This window comes from Engraulis encrasicolus, chromosome 16 (assembly GCF_034702125.1).
Source record: "Engraulis encrasicolus isolate BLACKSEA-1 chromosome 16, IST_EnEncr_1.0, whole genome shotgun sequence".
Classification (NCBI taxonomy): domain Eukaryota; kingdom Metazoa; phylum Chordata; class Actinopteri; order Clupeiformes; family Engraulidae; genus Engraulis; species Engraulis encrasicolus.
Window position 1 is genome coordinate 5,734,295 of NC_085872.1, and position 18,739 is coordinate 5,753,033.

The 18,739-nt window shown below is 40.9% G+C and overlaps 1 protein-coding gene across 4 annotated transcripts in view; it reads right to left on the reverse strand.

The window, feature by feature from the left end:
• trim2a (tripartite motif containing 2a) overlaps positions 1-10,853 on the reverse strand; it is a 28,171-nt gene extending 17,318 nt beyond the window's left edge. For 2 of the 4 annotated variants that reach the window (XM_063218383.1, XM_063218379.1), the window contains exon 1: positions 10,719-10,853. The gene's annotated coding sequence lies outside the window, so the exon portion shown is untranslated. Of the gene's footprint in view, positions 1-1,989; positions 2,146-6,578; positions 7,248-10,718 lie in introns of those variants that run through there. The other 2 variants (XM_063218382.1, XM_063218381.1) reach the window with 2 other exon arrangements.
• Between the last annotated feature and the right edge of the window lie 7,886 nt (positions 10,854-18,739).

An 18,739-nucleotide genomic window follows, 5' to 3' on the forward strand; every position in this document is an offset into this window, starting at 1 on the left:
AGTGCATTGGGAGTACTCTGTCCCATTTCTCAGTTTGGATGGAGAAACCACGTGCTACTCCTCCTCACTTCAGGTGGCTGTTGCCTGGACAGAGAACAGGGATGGCTATTCACAGATAATATAAGGATTGTGCCAACCAACACACACAATATCAACATTACATAAAATACAATAGGTTTCTCGGCCCAGTTATTCATCTTTCCAGGCAGCACTTCTTATGATAAATATTTGATGACAAAAACACCGCATCATGCATTACCAAACATCACAGTCAGTAGATTTCAATGGGCCTTGTCCAGTGCTGTTTCATAGTCAGAGAGCTGCAGAGCTGCAGAGCTGCAGGATGCGGTGCTACAGTATGAAGGCAACCACCGCACAGCACTCTACTCTAAGTCACTTGAATAAAATGAATAATTGAATGCATTTATACATGCCCTACTTTGAGCTTGTGCATCAAGGTATGCAGCATACACAGTGTTTAGATAGACACTACAGGGCATAGTGCTGCCGCTATGCAAGCCATCATTATTGTTGCACAGTTGAAATTGTGTTTATGAAGGCATGCAAGATTGTGGTTATTTAGTATATTACTGCAACAGGTATGTTCTTTGTGTATGCAACTTGAATGAAACCATATGATCTCAAATTCGGCCTTATTGTTGTGGTCTTGAGTGTTCTTCTCAATAAAAAGAGCTAAAATAAGCTTGAGCTTTTTATGCTGTTTTTTATTCATCAATGGTATGCTATTAACCTAAATCCATGACACTAAGACTGTACCACCATGTAAATCCCATGTCAACAACTAAAACAGGTGAGAGACCAAATAATGATACTCTATCAACAGAATTTAACACCTTCACACTTCTGTGGCATGGCTGTAGAATCCTTTTCTCACAAGGAGAGGAAGGTGCCTGCAGAACAGCAGCTGGGCAGGCAATGTGTGTCAGCTTCCCTGAGCAGGTCACTGCAAGGCAGAGAACCAGGACACAGGCAATGCTGCAGAGATGCCTCTAATGCAGCCTGGCCTGATGTTCAGAAAGATCTTCTCCAGAAAATGGAACAATAGCGGTAGCAACCGATCCAGACTTCTGGGCCTGCACATGTGATGAGGCCTGACAGGCATGCATGCAAAAAATTGAACATAAAAAAACCTGAACGCAGCATTTCAAACACAAGCCTATTGTATACCACAATTTATAGCATTGTGATTTTTGCAATTATTATTCAACAATTTAGTTGCAAATTAAGCCTACTGAAAATGTATGAACACTGTACCGGTTTAACATAATGCTGCCTCAACAGGTGGTTGTGAGCATTGCAGGAGGGTTTGTGTCTTCAGGCACAGGCTAACTGAAATGCCCCCTGTGCTAAGAACGTAATGAAAAGGTCTAGTATGTGATGCACTTCAGTTCCTGGCATAACAAACCAAAGAAGTGAAAGATCAAAAGAGCAAGACTACAGCTTTGCACATTCATTCACACCAGACACAGACCCCACTCACAACTAAAAGCGATAATGAACTGAATCTGTACTGTTGTTTTCTTCTGACAAGTAAAAATGTGTACACTGTACGTTTGCTTTTTTGGTTACTGACTACTCAGCATCTCAAAGCATGTGCGTATGAGAGACCATCTTAGCCACAAGCATATTTCTAATTCAAAAGAATAGATAGGACCAGTTACATAATTTCATAAATAAAGGAATGGCAGCTAGTATCATTTACAGCTATCCCTGACTATTCTGGTTCAGAACCATCATCACATACAGAAAATCCATATGACATCACAAGTGTTTTTAATAACGTCAAGTCACAATAAGCAAATACCTCCCTCAGCATAAAGCAACACCATTGCATGATTGCAGTGTGAAACTATTTAAAAACATAGTCCTGCTATTGAATCAGGAATCATGACGCCACATGCTGTAGATGCATGCACCGTGCTCAGACTACAACCCACTGCCGCATACAAATATTCAACAAAGTCCTACCAGCTCTCGGTCATCCTTGGAACACAACATTCCACATTGCCTCAGCAGGAAAAGCCCCAGCGCAGGTCATCTCAAGACGCCAGTTAATTCACACTCTGCTGTGGCTGAGCACAGAGGAGCACACACGTCAGGAGAATTAATGACAGAGCAGCAGCCCTCTCTCGGGTCCCCCAGCAAAGCAAAGCTCATCAAACTCCCCTGTGCTCCTTCACTCCCCCTACACTTGCTCTCCCTCACTCTGTCTCTCCAGTTCTCTCTCTCCTTCACAGTCTGTCTGTCTCACTCGCCCCCCACCCCCCCTTCCTCCCTGCCAATGCCAAGTCATTACAGCATACCTGCAAAGCATTCTGGGACTGAGATGCTGCAGCAGTAGCAGTAGCAGTAGCACAGAGATTTGGAGTGAGAGGGCGGGAAGCAAGTTGCGTAGATAAGGGGAAAGCCAGTAGGATAGGACAGAACAACACCAGACAGGGAAATGATGTGGAATGGGGTTGGTGGGTGTGTGTGGACGTGGAGGGGGGTTGGGGTTGGGGTGTAGTTACAGTCAGCAGGCATCGTTTTGCTGACTCACTGCACTGCTGCCAAAGAATCACTCTCACACAAACACGCACAGACAGACCACACACAACCACACACACACACACAAACACACACATGGAGCAAGACAGAGAGAGAGAGTCGGGGGAATAGAGAGACAGAGTGCCAGTCAGCGAGACAGCTTTATCATAAAGCCGTAACCAGCCATAGCCATAACCAATGCAATCGAAAAATTGCACAGAATGTGGACATTACAAGCCAAGCAAATAATAGACATTCAACTGATCAAACAGAAAATGACGGTTGCCACAGCAACAGATAAAGACTTTACCCCCGTCTGCTCTGCTGGCAACCTCTCACCATTCACAGTCTCTTCTGTCAGAAGCAATAATACTCTTGCACAGTCATTAGCCCTAACCAGACCTCCAATAATCCATTACAGTCATTACAACACAAGAGAAAACATCAGATATGTGGATGGATGTCATATACAACCAGAATGTATCTTCCATGGAAAGAAACTACAGGCATCATTGTTTAAAATGTACACCGAATTTTACACCGAAGCAATAATATATTGCATAAGTAAACCGGAACAACAAACAACAGCACTTGCAGATAATCAAGAAGTTATAGTAGCATAATGACACAGTCATACAACAACATTTTCCTCTGTGGAAGACATCATTGTGCAATAGTGCTGTTTTCACATGCTGCCTGTGAGCACTCATTGAAGAGCTAACTAAACTGGACCCAGGGCAAGTGCCAGAGGCGACAAACAGTCTTACATCCACGAAGAACAGGTTCCTGATTTTGCAGACACAACTACATTCTTCGTCAGAGCCTGCAACAACATGTAATTATGTGTAAAATAGGGATGGCGAAAATTTTAAAAAATCTTAACCGGCTACTGAGATTTTTCACATAAGCGGTTTTTTTTTGATGCGCAGACAGGACCGGTCATGTCCAGCCAGTGTTGGCAGATGGAAAATGCTGAATTATTGTACCAAAACCTCAAAATGATCGTGTTTGGGGGCTTTTTGGGAGGTATTTCTTATTAGAATTATTATTATTATTATAACCAGTTAACCGGTGGCAGAAAATCTTAACCGGTTTTCGGTTAACATCCCTAGTGTAAACAACACAAGTGTTGTATGTTGTAATATGACATCAAATATAAAGGACACACGAGGATTCAATATATTTTATACTTAATGTACCTTATTTGATACATTATTGGCAAATACATTTTGGCAAAAATGTTCTAGTCAAAATGGGCACTGACCATTGTGCACTTTATAAACAACTGGTTGCATTACAGACCAACATACACAGTGAATTTTTAGCTATGTGTTGTGTGGGAAACACAGCTGTGCATTTTGTGGAACATAAATGCAACATTTTATGAAGCAAAATGATGCATAACAACTAGAGATGCACCGGATCCTGATTTTTAGGATCCTGCCGGATACCGGATCCACTGCTTAAGATCCTGCCGGATCCGGAACCGGATACCGGATCCTACAAAAGGGTTGAAACTAGGGGTGGGCGATATGGCAAAAATGTTGTATCACGATTTTTTAACATGAAATCACGATTTCGATTTTTTATCACGATCTTCCATCCAAAAAATAAAAACAACAAAAAACAACTTTCATATACTTGCAATTTGTAATTTGCAGTCAATAAAATGTTAACACACTGATGATACTCTCATAAAGTGTACAATTGGAATACAATAATGTAAAGAATAAAGTTAAGACAACAACACAAGTGAGAAAACATCACTCTGATACTGATAATAAACATCCTCACTGCAAGACGATCTATACGATTTCTCCACTTTGGCAGATTCGAGACGATCTTTTACTCAATATCGTGATTCACGATTTAAGATTGTCATATCGCCCACCCCTAGTTGAAACATATAGTCTACTCGCACACGTGGGCCCTTTTTATTACGTTGGCTCAAACTATTGGCCACACTGCCTGCAATGGCCGCTTCCAAAGGGCTTTCACTCCATGCAGTGATTGAAGTTGTGAAAGACTGACTGAAAAGCCTAGGCTAGAGATGCACCAGACCCTGATTTTTAGGTAACATGCCGGATACCGGATCCACTGCTTAAGATCCTGCCTGACCCAAATCCTGTGAAAAACCCTATTATCCTGCCGGATCCGGAATCGGATCCGGTGCATCTCTAATAACAACTATCAACAACTAAAAATGCAATACTGCTTCTTACTGTAGTGGCATGCAGGCACCGAATGTTGCCTTTAATGTGGAGTGATACTGTCAGAGATTCTTTAAGTATATAGAGATATGCCAACATAATAGGTTTCTATGGGCACCTAACGCGACCAGGTTCCGGTCTGCCTAAAGGGACGTGTCATAATGCTCCTACAATGAATAGAACAGTCCTTAGGTCTGCCTAGGTCTGCCTAAGGGGGGCCATAATAGAACCAGGTAACAATGGGCCAATGGAACCTCTCTCTCTCTACTCTCTCTGATACTGTATTTCAGTTGTAATGATATTTAGCGATGATTATATAAAACTATTTGGTATAACTGACACCCCATTACATAGTCAAGATGGCTGTCATTGAGGGCAAAAAGTGTTCCGTGTTACACACTCAACATCTTGACCATAAGGAGTTCAGCTCACCATGACCATTACGAGTATACCAGCACACTTCCAAACATTAGCGTGACATTCTTACACCCATAGCAGTATAAATGTAAATATGCAACTACTCTATATGACCCACAACTCTTTCACAGTAGTATGTTATATGAATATGAAGGGGAAGGGATACTTGTGAAACTAAGCCAACTCCAGATGAATGTTAATATTAATAATCACCATTTCCCAATGTCTAATGTGCGCCCTTCGAAGTGTATCAGCCTTCGTAGTCACGCCAGGTGATTGGATACTCTTTAATGAACTCTGCGGAGTATCCAATCACTGGACATTTCACACACTACCAAGGCTCATAAACTTAACATGGGAAATGGTGAATGTGTACGTGGGTGGTTGACGTGACGCCTTGTTTTTTCGTAACATTGTTTAAAAACCTACAAAACTGTTATTTTTCCTTTAAAAAAACAAATGTCAATGAAAGAAGATGTGATACATTATGTTTCATATTAGTCTTAGATGAGAAGAAACATTTTTGTTAAGATTTATGTAAAGGTTTATATGTCAAATATCCTGCGGTGTGACTGTAACATTAATGAAACCTGGAATATAATATATATATAAATTAACCAACAACATTTTGAATAATGTATGAAGCATTTGGCTTGATTGCCTAAATATTGACTTTATATTAAGACATGTGAATGTGAAAAAACTCAAGACAGTAATATTAACTACAAGTTCAATTTCGTAACACAAATTGCGTCCTGTGGGGTGACATGTATGTCAATGTTTGTGAATGGGCAGCTGCAAGGCCAACTACAAGGGTCTTAAAGACTGGCTCAGTAGGTCAGTACCTCAGTTAGGTCAGTACCTCAGTTATTGGACAGTGCTGTGGAAGTTTAAGGTAACTATTAACCTCTGAATATGTCTTCATATTGCAATGTTTCTCTCACGCAATGCTTAGGTTCATTTTATGGTGTCCTGTGGTGTGACTGCTCTTATAGACTGCTCTTATTTTTTTATAAATGAAAACACATATTAAGATTAAACACAATATCATTATCAAGTTAGCATGAGCTCAGGTGTCAGTCATGTATATAAAAGGATTAAAATGGCCATAATGCAGTGAATTTCCTATGGTGTGACTTAATTTAAAAATTTAAACATTTAAAATGGCGTGACATGGCTATGCAATTTGTTGATGCAGGACACATTTTCCCAAAAATGGCAAAAATAAGGTGAAATTCCACAGACCACTAAGTGCTTTATTTCTTTCTATTTTTTCCAATTTTTTTCAGAAATTGGAAAAACTTTTCTTTCTTTTTTTGTATTACGCCCTTAAACGTCAACCACCCACAAATGGTACATGGTAAGCACCTCCTCTTTCTGTGACCTGGGTGAGTGACAACTCACCAACCTTCCAAACATGTACAGTACAGTGCAATAGGAGGACATCCAGGCTTAGTGAGGTGACAATTTCTACGCTTTCCAAAATAACTGAAAGGCTGTCTGTAGGACATCTCTGCACAGCCATTCACAGAGCAGGATAAACCACATCATCCTGCGACTTCACAGCTGAGGAAAACAATGATTATCACCAAGGGCACTTCTCTCTCTCCCTCTGATTAAAGCAGACAGATCTCCAGTGAGCGCCTTGTCCCAGAGGTCTCCAGCACAACATCTGCCCTCCTCTTTCACAGTGCCAGATTGAGGATTACATCATTGCTCAGTCAGTTACACTAGACAGCCTTTAAAAACAATGTGATAGAGATAGGAGGAGAAAGAGAGGTACATTTAAAGGGGTGCATTCAGCTCTTGATTTTTAATTTTTTCTTTGCAAATGTGGACAATCTCTTCACAAGCTTTCAACAGCAACAGGCTTTCAGATGAATGGTAGCAAAACACTGCAAACTGCAAATTCATTACTGGTGGTTGCACACACATAACAGTCAAGATATACAATCTCTTCATCTCTAACCCAAACAAAACTTTAACTTGTTTGCTGTTCCATCAAAACATGCAACTGAACACCTTGCAGTTCCACTATGAGAAATGCTGACAAGCTCTTTTCCTTTCACTCAAAACACCTCTAACTACTAAGATATCATGTTACAACTTTGCAGGACAACATTTTCCTATGTGCACAGTACAACGCTTTATATATATATGCATTTGTAAGGCATTATGACTTAACAAACGCACTCACCCAGATCCCAAATCCAAATGCAGCCTTCACAGGCCTTCCCAGAACTGACTATTACTACTGTACTGTCCTGTGTGCCTATGCAAAGCTAACTGTCCAACACCACAGTAATTTCCAGAGCACTGAGGTCAGCTATTTTGCTTTGCTGGGGCCTGAGCCACTGTCACACCAACTGGATGTCAACAACCACACCAATGACGTTTGCCAACCATTGACCCCTGTCCACTCTGAAAAACAAAACACACAAACAGGAGGTGATGGTTTCAGGGGATGAATGGAGATAAATCACTGTGTGGCTGAGATGTCGCCGGGGGGTTATTACATTTATCAGTGATGTGATCACCACACTGTGGCCAGCTCGCATGCAGCTGTGTCCCATCTGATGGAGGCTGGCCACATGCAGCCAGAGCCCTGGCCTCAGGCAGAACATTTCCAAGGGCTCCGAGAGGCCCTGGACAGGGGAAGAGGAATCCCAACCGTCTGCTTAATGGCCTCCATATGAGGACCATACATTCTAGAGGCAACCTCTCTCACACTCTTCTTCGCTCTCTCTCTCTCTTTCTATCTAGGTCTCTCGCTCCTCACACACACACACACACACACACACACACACACACACACACACACACACACACACACACACACACACACACACACACACACACACACACACACACACACAGAGAGAAACACAGCACATTGCACAACACAAATGACCTCACCCTCACATGTATTCAGACACAAGCATAAATTCCTCAGCAACAAACCCACACCCAACAAAATCATGCACTACAAACACAGCAAATGAAATTATAGTACATGCATCAGTGAGAAACACTGTATTGTTGACAACCTGTGACATTTAATAAGTTGTGTCACTTCTTGTAAGGAATTGAATGCTGACCTTAATATATTAATTATATTTAATAGTTATTATATTAAGAATCATTATATTATAATAAATAGGTGTATATTAATTACTACAGGTAAGAAAGCTGGCTACAGTGCTACACATCCCAAAGGCAATGTGAGTGGGGTCCTTGAGCCTGAATGAGTTATACTTCTTGTCATATAAAGCTGTTTGCTTTTCAGAAATATGATTTTGAAAACAGCAGGACTAAGAGCAGACTCATACACCCAAGAACATGCATGTACCTTCTCTCTAAATTTTAACAATCCTGTGATTTGTATCCCTCTCTCTGTCGATTGGTGAGTTCAACATAAGCTTCATTTTCTACTTTCTACCATCATATTTTATATTGTACATTTATGTATGAAGAGGGATTTATTTAAGGACATTGAGGAGAAAGCATTTCTTCATCTCTCTCTCTCTCTCTCTCTCTCTCTCTCTCTCTCTCAGATGAACACACGCACACACGCGTGCACACACACACACACACACACACACACACACACACACACACACACACACACACACACACACACACACACACACACACACACACACACACACACACACACACAGTCTGCATCTTGGTTAAATATAATAGTGGTCAAACCTTTGTTACACATAAACAGACAAGCTATTCAGTTTAATGGTGGCTGCAGCAGCACAAAGGCCTGTTTCTAAAGGGGATGGCATCGACAGCTCTGGTGACCTAATCTTAGGGAACTGTATTCATCTTCACCCAGCTGTTGGCCTACTGGCGTCGACCGTTATGGCATCCCATTCCTCATAGATCAATGGAGATACCATTTGCAAAAAACTGAACAATAGTGCAATAAACTGCTGGGTGCATAGCATCACCTTAGACACAGAGTATTGATGCTACTGTGGGAAACATTATTAAGTATGATATTGCATATATTTCATGCCTCTCTCGTGTGTCATGTTCTTGTACTGACTGAGGCGGAGACAGACCATCTCGCTACTGCCTTGAGATGACAGAGGCCTCTCAGATGGGAGGCCCTGGCAAGAGGATGTGGCACAAACTCGCTGTGCGGGGCTAAAAATATGTGTCTCTGCACCTCATTTCCGCCCTGCATGCAAATGAAAAAAATTAGGACAGTCTTATTTTTTCAGGGTAGCAGAAGCAGAGTGTTGACTGACAAGTAAATCGCAGCTCCACAAGGCAGTGAATAGAACACCACTTACAGTGTGCAGAGCATAATGATAGAAAATGATGGCAAATTCAAACCGAAATTAAGTGAGTGTGCAAATACGTGGATAAGAGTAATGGAAAACAAAAAGGCCCCGATTTTGCAAAGCAATACAAAGAATATGAGTGTACGGTACAAAAAAAAACGTTCTGTTGTGTCATCTCTCTCTCACACACACACACATACACACACACACACACACACACACACACACACACACACACTCACACTCACACTCACACTCACACTCACACACACACGCACACACACACACACACACACACACACACACACACACACACACACACACACACTCAAATGTGCCCCCTCATATCTTAGGGGACTGTGTCTCTGTGTGGGCGTCAATTGTAGTCTGTCCACAAAGATAATGTCATGGTGGCCAGCACCATGGAGCACTGTGTACAACAGCTATGGAGCACTGCACTGCATATGAGCAAACCTTTGTAGGCCTGGGCATTAAAAAAGCAAAAAATACTCACTTACGAGTTCATGAAGCAAACGGTCTGACTGTAGGGCATAGCCTATGTCTTGCATTAGTTCTATAGGTCACGGAAACTAGCAAAACTTTCTGTTCAAGTTCACTTCAGGGGACAGGCAAACATTTGACAATAAGGCAACCTAAAAATAAGGCGCAGTAGGCCTATTTTTTTTGTAGTTTATGTTATTGTAGCAACACATTTTCAATAATCACCAATTGCACAGCTATATTATCCGTTCATATTGAAATGTGTACTGTACAATTAAGTTAGGTCTAGTTATCTCAATGGATGTTTCCAGAGTTGTGTACGTTGTGTTGCGACATCAAACGGTTGGTAGCCTATGGTTGTCATAACCAATTCCTTTGAGATTGGTTGTTGGTTTTGTCCCATTGAGCTTTAGTCTTTATGATTCAACAACGAAAGCTTGTTGCATGTCGGGGAAAGACTGACGCATTCTCATATCCGAGCTAAACCGAACTTCTATGAGCAGTTACTGTAACTGTTGTGATTTCCTGTTGGTTTGGGAGATTCGTTACAAGTTGGCGCTCATCTTGCACATGGCATAATATGATTGCTAACACACTAAAGAGGAGATGGGGGTGCTACTTGATAATTTATCTGTAACCTACCCTACAAGCCATCACCATAATCATCATCCGTCAGCTGTGAACAAAAACACAACTGAGATGCTCCCCTTTACCATCCCGAATAAAAAAAGTAAACACTTACGTTAACTCCATAGCCGCACTTTTTAGCATTCCAGTGGAGTGTTACATGAAGAACTGTCAAAAGAAGCTGCTAAAATAATTTGTTTCCATTCTAGACGATGTTCTTCTTCATCACAAATACAGACGTCTGCTTGCGCGAGCTGTCACTGCAACACGAGGGGGAGGGTAAAGCTGTCATTACAACGTGGCGACCAATCTGTACTGTCCATACAGCTTGTAGGCGGGAACCTAGGCAGGCTTTTAACCCTAGATCAGGGCAAGAGGTCAGAAGCTACAACGTGCGTCTGCATCTACAATCATGCATGCATTTCCCAAGTGGAATCACACAAAATTACTATGATGCAGCGGCCTCAAAAAACGTCTACACACACACCCTTGTTCAAAAGCCAGGTTTTTGTAAAGTAAAGAAAAATACAAGAGGCCTACTACAAAAGGAAGCTGCTTGATACAGAACGTTTTACTGTTACACCCTATTCTTTTTTCAAGTCTTTCTGTCTTGTTTTATTTGGAGTTAGAAGCTGGTATGTTAAAATGTATTTCATTCACCCTATATCAATGGTGAAGATGAAGATTTTAAATATATATATATGTAATTTCAAATTCTTTGTATGACCAGTGCATGTAAAGAAATTGACAATAAAACCTACTTGACTTGACTTGACTTGACTTGACTTGACTTGACTTGATATATATATATATATATATATATATATATATAGGCCTATATATATATATATATATATATATATATATATATATATATATATATATATATATATATATATATATATATATATATATATATATATATATATATATATTGCATCCGGATCCTGATTCAGGTCACCACCAAAATTGAATCACTTGTTAAGAAATAAAAAAATGATTTTAGTATAGTAGGCTACCCAGTCTGTCCAGTCCTCTTTGCCTAAGCACTCTCTGATTGCCAGGGCATAATTTTCCTGTGTGCACAGTCCTCTTCCGATCACCCCTCAGATGTTTGGATTCAGGTCTGAACTCTAGCTGGGCCATTCCATTGATTTATGCATGTATGCAGGGTAATCGTGGCTCTGAAATTACGTTCCTCTTCATCTTCAAAGTTCTGATAGGAGGGCGAAGGTTTTGAGGCAACACTGAATGGAAGTTGGATCTGTTCATAATTCGTACCTCCCTGACTAAGGCCCCAGTTCCATACTCCAAGAAAAACAGTGCAAAAGCATGCTGCCTCCACCATGCTTCACTGTAGCTATGCCGTTATTTGAGAGATTTTTCGCTAAATACACCTAGAGCTATTGGAAAAAGTTCAACCTTGGTGAAATACATTTTTGCAAAAAGACATCTGAAATCTGTACATTGCAAGACCTGGGGTAATACCATGCGTAGAGTTGAGCATGGTAGTGGCGGGCAGCATCATGCTTTTTTAGCTGGAGCTGGCCATGACACAGAAAGTGGTGCTACCCAGGCTTCCTGAAGCCAATCCTGGATGACTGCATCCGCCCTGACTATGGGACCTGGGGTAATACATCAACTGTCTGTCTCAGTACTCACATGATAGATGTGGAGCAAGCAAACATAGCAACATGCATGAAGGGAAAAACTAACAAGAAAAAGAAGCATGCAGAAATGGATAAAAATAGCCTCTTCTGAATAGTAGTGCCCTGACAAGGTGACAGATTCTTCTGTTTTCAGTTGTCAAGGTTGCGAAAGAACAATGAAATGGACTTGGCACCTACTGCACCAAAACAGGATGCCACTCAGTGATGTCGTTTAGGTGGATAGAGTATGTAGTTAATTTACTCTGCAACATGAGAGTAGGCCTATACATAGTATGACATAGTATCGTAAAATCATGATGGTTTTTACATATGCTGTCTCTAATTCAGACAAACGTTTAACCTATTGAGACTCTGCCCCTGTTGTAAATTTGCTCTTACCAGAATGGCAATAAACAAGTAATAATGCATTAAGGCTTTGTGTAATGTCAGTGTAGTACTATGTTAGTTAAGTATTTTCAATGACTATTACAGCTTTCCACTGATGTAATGGCGTGCATTATGGGCTACGCTTTTGATTTACTGTACTATATTTGTTACACAAGCTTTTGTACGACGGCAAGTTAATCCATTAATAAATATCTGTCCTGCATATTCAACAACACAGCATGAAGTATACATTTTAACAACAGAGAACACAACAGTGACAAACTAGACATAAATAGATACACAAAAACGCACAACATGGTTGTTTTCCCTGCACAGTGACCCATATCTGTGCCCAGCAAAATATTTACTACTCTCTGACATCCTCTGCTGGTGGGAGCAGGAAAAGACCTACAAATCACTGACAACCCAGAGAGACTCTGCCTGTGTGTGTGTGTGTGTGTGTGTGTGTGTGTGTGTGTGTGTGTGTGTGTGTGTGTGTGTGTGTGTGTGTGTGTGTGTGTGTGTGTGTGTGTGTGTGTGTGTGTGTGTGTGTGTGTGTCTGAGAGAGAGAGAGAGAGAGAGAGAGAGAGAGAGAGAGAGAGAGAGAGAGAGAGAGAGAGAGAGAGAGAGAGAGAGAGAGAGAGAGAGAGAGAGGCAGCGAGATGGTATCATTCTCTTGCTTATTTCCTCCCACCACAAAAAACTGAAAAGGTCACATTTTATAATGCATTAATTATACCATACGGTACTACATTGTTAACAGCAAATGACCTATACAATAACTTTGAGATGATCACAAGGGCCTCTATTAAAAGTAAACTCCAAAATCTGTATACACTAGCACTGAAGGTTATTTACCTATACCTACACATGTAACTGCATGGTGGTATAGTGCATTACAGTTGAGGTAATGAGGACAATTTTTAACAACTAAACTCTGTATGATATTCCAATGAGGCCCTAAAGAGCAAGGTGTACAGTCTGACCAAACTCACTGCACTGCAGTAACAATTATCACTTTCTCTATCTCAATGTAACTATGCTCCATACATTTGTTAAAATTAAAAATTTCCAGGTACTCCTTGAAGTGTGCTCATGTACCCCTAGTGGTACATATACCCCTGGTTGGGAAACACTGCTGTAAGGTCTTGTTTGGGGCCTGTGTGTGCAGTAAAGTTCTATTGCATAAGACTTCCTTGTTGGATGGGAGCCCATTTCCTTGAGTAACGGCAGGCTGGCGAAAGCAGAAAGTCTTATGCACTGATGGGTCATATGGGATAATTGTTACTGCAGTGCAGTGAGTTGCCCCAGGCTGTACACCTTGTTCTTTTAGGGACTCATTGGAATATCATACAGAGTTTAGTTGTTAAAAATGGTCCTCATGGGCTTCCCTTTGATCACCTGTAATGCAATCTAACAAGCACAATAACTATGGGACTTCACATCTTAAGTTTGACACCAGCCAAACCCCAACCTGAGACTGTTAGCTCAGTAAAGATGATGTGCCATGATGCGTGATGATGCATATATTTATCATTTTGGACAAGGAGGACCATTTCACTCTTACATGTAACAGAGGAGAGAAGCAGTTTTGTTAGTAGCCTACTCACCACAATACCTCAGCAGGCCAAAGCACACATTCCACACTGGGAATGGTTGTTAATTTTCCCACAGCAGACAACTGAACACATTAATGCATTTTTGACATGCATCTTTCATAGGCAACTGCTTTGTGTCTTTCTCTCCATTTACCTGGCATAGTCTACTTTTTGTTTCTCGTTTGTTAAGTCAGTGATGATCCACCTGGATTCATCTACCACATTCCAAATGAAGTTATTCTAAATTGTCCAGGTGATAATAAATATAAATATATCATTGCGATTCATTATTTCACCCGTTTACTCAACTCAAAATCTGTGCAGTTTCAATTTTGAGTTACACTAGGCCTAAACACGTATGCCAGGCATTTGTAGAAAGCTCTTCATTCTGCTCTTGTCCACTTCAACATCTCTTTATCAATGTGAATGTAAGTGCATACAGGAAATGACAATAAATCAGCTTATTAAAGCCGGCAAGATTTCAAATCAATGTTGCACAGTGCACTTTTCAACTCAAACTAATAAACAGTCCTCTATAGAAAATCCATAAGGCATAAAGTGTGACAGTGGAGGTGTTGGCCATGCATGTGTACAAAAGGATGCCGACTTCTAGGACACACTTCTTACAGTCCAGCCAGAATCTCTCAGAATATAGTTCTAGCTAAGAGTATGTCATGTGCTTTCGACTTCAAGCATGAGGGAAATAGCCAACAGCAGTAGCCTACCACATGGGTCAGCTAAGATTGAAACATGAGATAGCCTATCAATTAATGATAAGTTACAGACTGTCCACGCGGGCTTGTCTGGGTCCAGCAGTTGTCAATGAAGAGCAAAGCAGATGGCAAAAGATGAACTAAGAGTACTTACTCCAGTGTCCTATGATCCAATAGTTACAGGAGACGGTAGGCTTTTCTAAAATATATATATATATTCGTAGATTAAAGCATTCTCGCCGATGTGCTGTCCAGAATTCAAGAGAAGGGAAGCCAAAAGAGAGGCTGACATCCATGCACGACGGTGCACACAAAAATGTCCTTTTTTTAGAAAGGCCTTTGACTCAAAATGTGCTCAAGTGGATTTAGAGGGTGTTGCATCTGAACTCTTCAACCTTGCACCTGTGCGGGTGTCAATGCTTCACAAAAGCAAAAACTTTTATTTATATATTGCTCAGGGAAATGTAGTTTACTGAATTATGTTCACTGAAAAATACTTGTCTGAAGTTATGAAACTGTTTATAAGAATTCTGGTTGCTATTTCTGCAGTGTTTTTAACAGTTCTTTAATAAAATAGTATAATTACGCTGGCCAACGTGCACCCTCATTTTTATTCCATCCGGATCTTTTGGGAAGGCTTTCTGGCATTTTACATGGACCTCGTTGTCCAGGGAACTAATTTATCCGTCCCTTTCCAGGGAGGTTGTTACCAAAGCAACTATACATTATACATTATGCATCAGTCCATGACAAGCTTTTCAGAAGTAATAAAAATGATAAAGAAAAGGGTCCATTGAAATGAGGTGGGCTAAGCACGGGGGAGCAAGGCATTATTTGCATCCCTTTTAATCGCTGATTTCTTTTGATAGCCTGTTGTAGCCTATGCCCCCCCCTCTCTCTCACTCACACACACACACACACACAAACACACACACACACACACACACACACACACACACACACACACACACACACACACACACACACACACACACACACACACACACACACACACACACACATACAGAGAGAGAGAGAAAGAGCGAGAGAAAGAGCGAGAGAGAGCGAGCGAGAGAGAGAGAGAGCGAGAGAGAGAGAGAGCGAGAGAGCGAGAGAGAGAGAGAGAGAGAGAGAGAGAGAGAGAGAGAGAGAGAGAGAGAGAGAAGCAGAAAGCGCAAATCACCAAACAAACAAAAAAACTACCTTCCTTTTTGTGTGTGCTCTTTACGTAACTATTTCAGGACATATGATGTTGTGTATCTCTAGTGTGTGAAGACTTGTTATAACTATTGCAAAGTTATTTCTCTATAATAAAAGCCATATTGTTTGTTTGAGCTATAGACATGAAAGTGGACTGATACTGAAAGGTGTGAAGCTTCTATTAACACAACTGAGAGAGCTGGAGCACTGATTGTAAAAGTAGCATTTTCCTCTCTTACCCCATATTTTCTTGGTCTTTTCCTCCACTCATGAATCCAGAAATCCAAGGGTGTCCAGAGAGGACAATGTCGCCTCTCATATCAGCCACGGAGCTGCAATCCAAGACAAAGGTATGATAACATGATGCATCCTATACAAGCACACACGCGCAAACACACACACACACACACACACACACACACACACACACACACACACACACACACACACACACACACACACACACACACACACACACACACACACACACACACACACACACACACACACACACACACACACACACACACACACTTTTGCAGGGCTAGCTGTCCTGATGGGAGAGTGTTCAACAGGTCCAGTGATGGGTTGAGCCTATTAAGTCTAATGACTGTAGCCTCTGACCTCTACTCCGTAATCCATTGACCAAGCGGAGTATGGGCCCCCTAGCCAGGTTCTGAATGAACATCACAATGTCGCAAACCAAAGTGTTGAGAAACATTGGTGTACTTTGTGTGTTTGGACTACTTTAACAAACTCTAATCAAATTTGAACAACCACTATCACCCATTTAGGACAGTAATGACAACTTTATCAACAAATTTATCACACTACCAGTCACTCGTTTTGTGAGTAAAGCATAACTTTGTTTATTTATAAAATGTATACAGCCTATCCATGATTAAAACTTTATCAAGTTTAGCAAATGCAAAGTGTATCACATCCTAGTGTATCACATCCCAACATTCTCTGTATGCATGCCTAATGCATTCATTCATTCATTCATTCATTCATTCATTCATTCATTCATTCATTCATTCATTAAATGCTGTTGCATTGCACACTGAGTTGGAATGCAGTGTGTATAAAGGATGAGTGGATCCGTATCATCTGTCAACCAGCATGGTTTTACTCAGCAAAGCTGAACCACATCATGTATTGTACAGTAGAAAATAGCATGATGTGACAAATCAAAACTGTGAATAGGCTTACACAATAAACTACTTGATATGGATGACTAGCAATCGGTGCATATACCAAACTCTGACTAATGGTCCATAAAAAACTCCTGTGCCTAAATGGTCAACCACTCTCAAGACACCTGCCTCAACAGCCCAGATATAGAGGGAGAACTTGGTATTATCTTTCAATGTGTATGAAGAGAGGTAAAGACAATAGTTTTGTAATGATGACTCTACGTACATTATACCAATCTCACCTGTAAAGTGTTAAGTGTCTCTCATTCAGACTATGGCTCCATGCTGGCCGTTTCCCTTCTGATACATCCTTTGCATCGTACAGCTTTAACAGCAGAGCTTCAGGCTCACAGTTGTTGAAAAATCATCACAATTGATCAATTGTTTGGTTCCCGATAAATTGTCCTCACACCTTCACTTTTCCACTATCATTGGCAGACAGTCGCTCACCTTGGTTTGCAGAGCCGGTTGAGACTTCTACTATTCAACGCTCTGAGCAGACTCATCTCACGAGAGATTACGGAGGATTTAATGGTAATCCCACAGGCACAGCTAGAGAAAGTTTATCCATAGATCAGTGAGACTGAGCAAATGTCTGCTGTTTTAAACAGGAGCAGGCCCCACATTTTCAAGTCCCAACACTATTCCAATCTGCCCAGGGATGTTTATCACCTGAATGAATCTGAGGGCTGACCCACAGTCATTGCACTGCATACTATAGTCCAGGGAGTCCATAAGAAATCTCTTCGTAGTCTACCTAGAAAATGTTTTCCCCTCTTTATAATTGTTAATTAATTACATTAATTAATTCCATTCACATTTATATTTCACACACACACACACACACACACACACACACACACACACACACACACACACACACACACACACACACACACACACACACACACACACACACACACACACGACAATGAATGCATTCCAGAAGAGTGACAGAGAATATACTTTTCCCCATTGCACACCTGCATCAATATTTATTTATTAACTAAAGAGGAGGTAACGGAACAACAAATGAATTAATGATACAAAATGTGGTGTCACACAGCAACTAGATAGGCCTACTTTTGCAGATAATGTTATCAGCTGCCTACGTCCTGCTGCCCTCATGAGGTAAGAAATGTGCATTGCATCAGGGATCCTGTTAAGGCATCCCTACATTACAACAAGGCCTGAAGAACCATATTAGCCCAATGAAATTAGGGATACAATTTAAAATGAAGTGAGTTGTTGATGCCCATGAATCCATTAACATATTTTAGTTTGGATTGACAGTCTTTACAAGCAAGGACAAAATGGTTGCCTATAGTGAATATTACAGTGCCAACAGCTATTACATTATTGAGATACTGTTACACTTAGTGCATCTCACAGA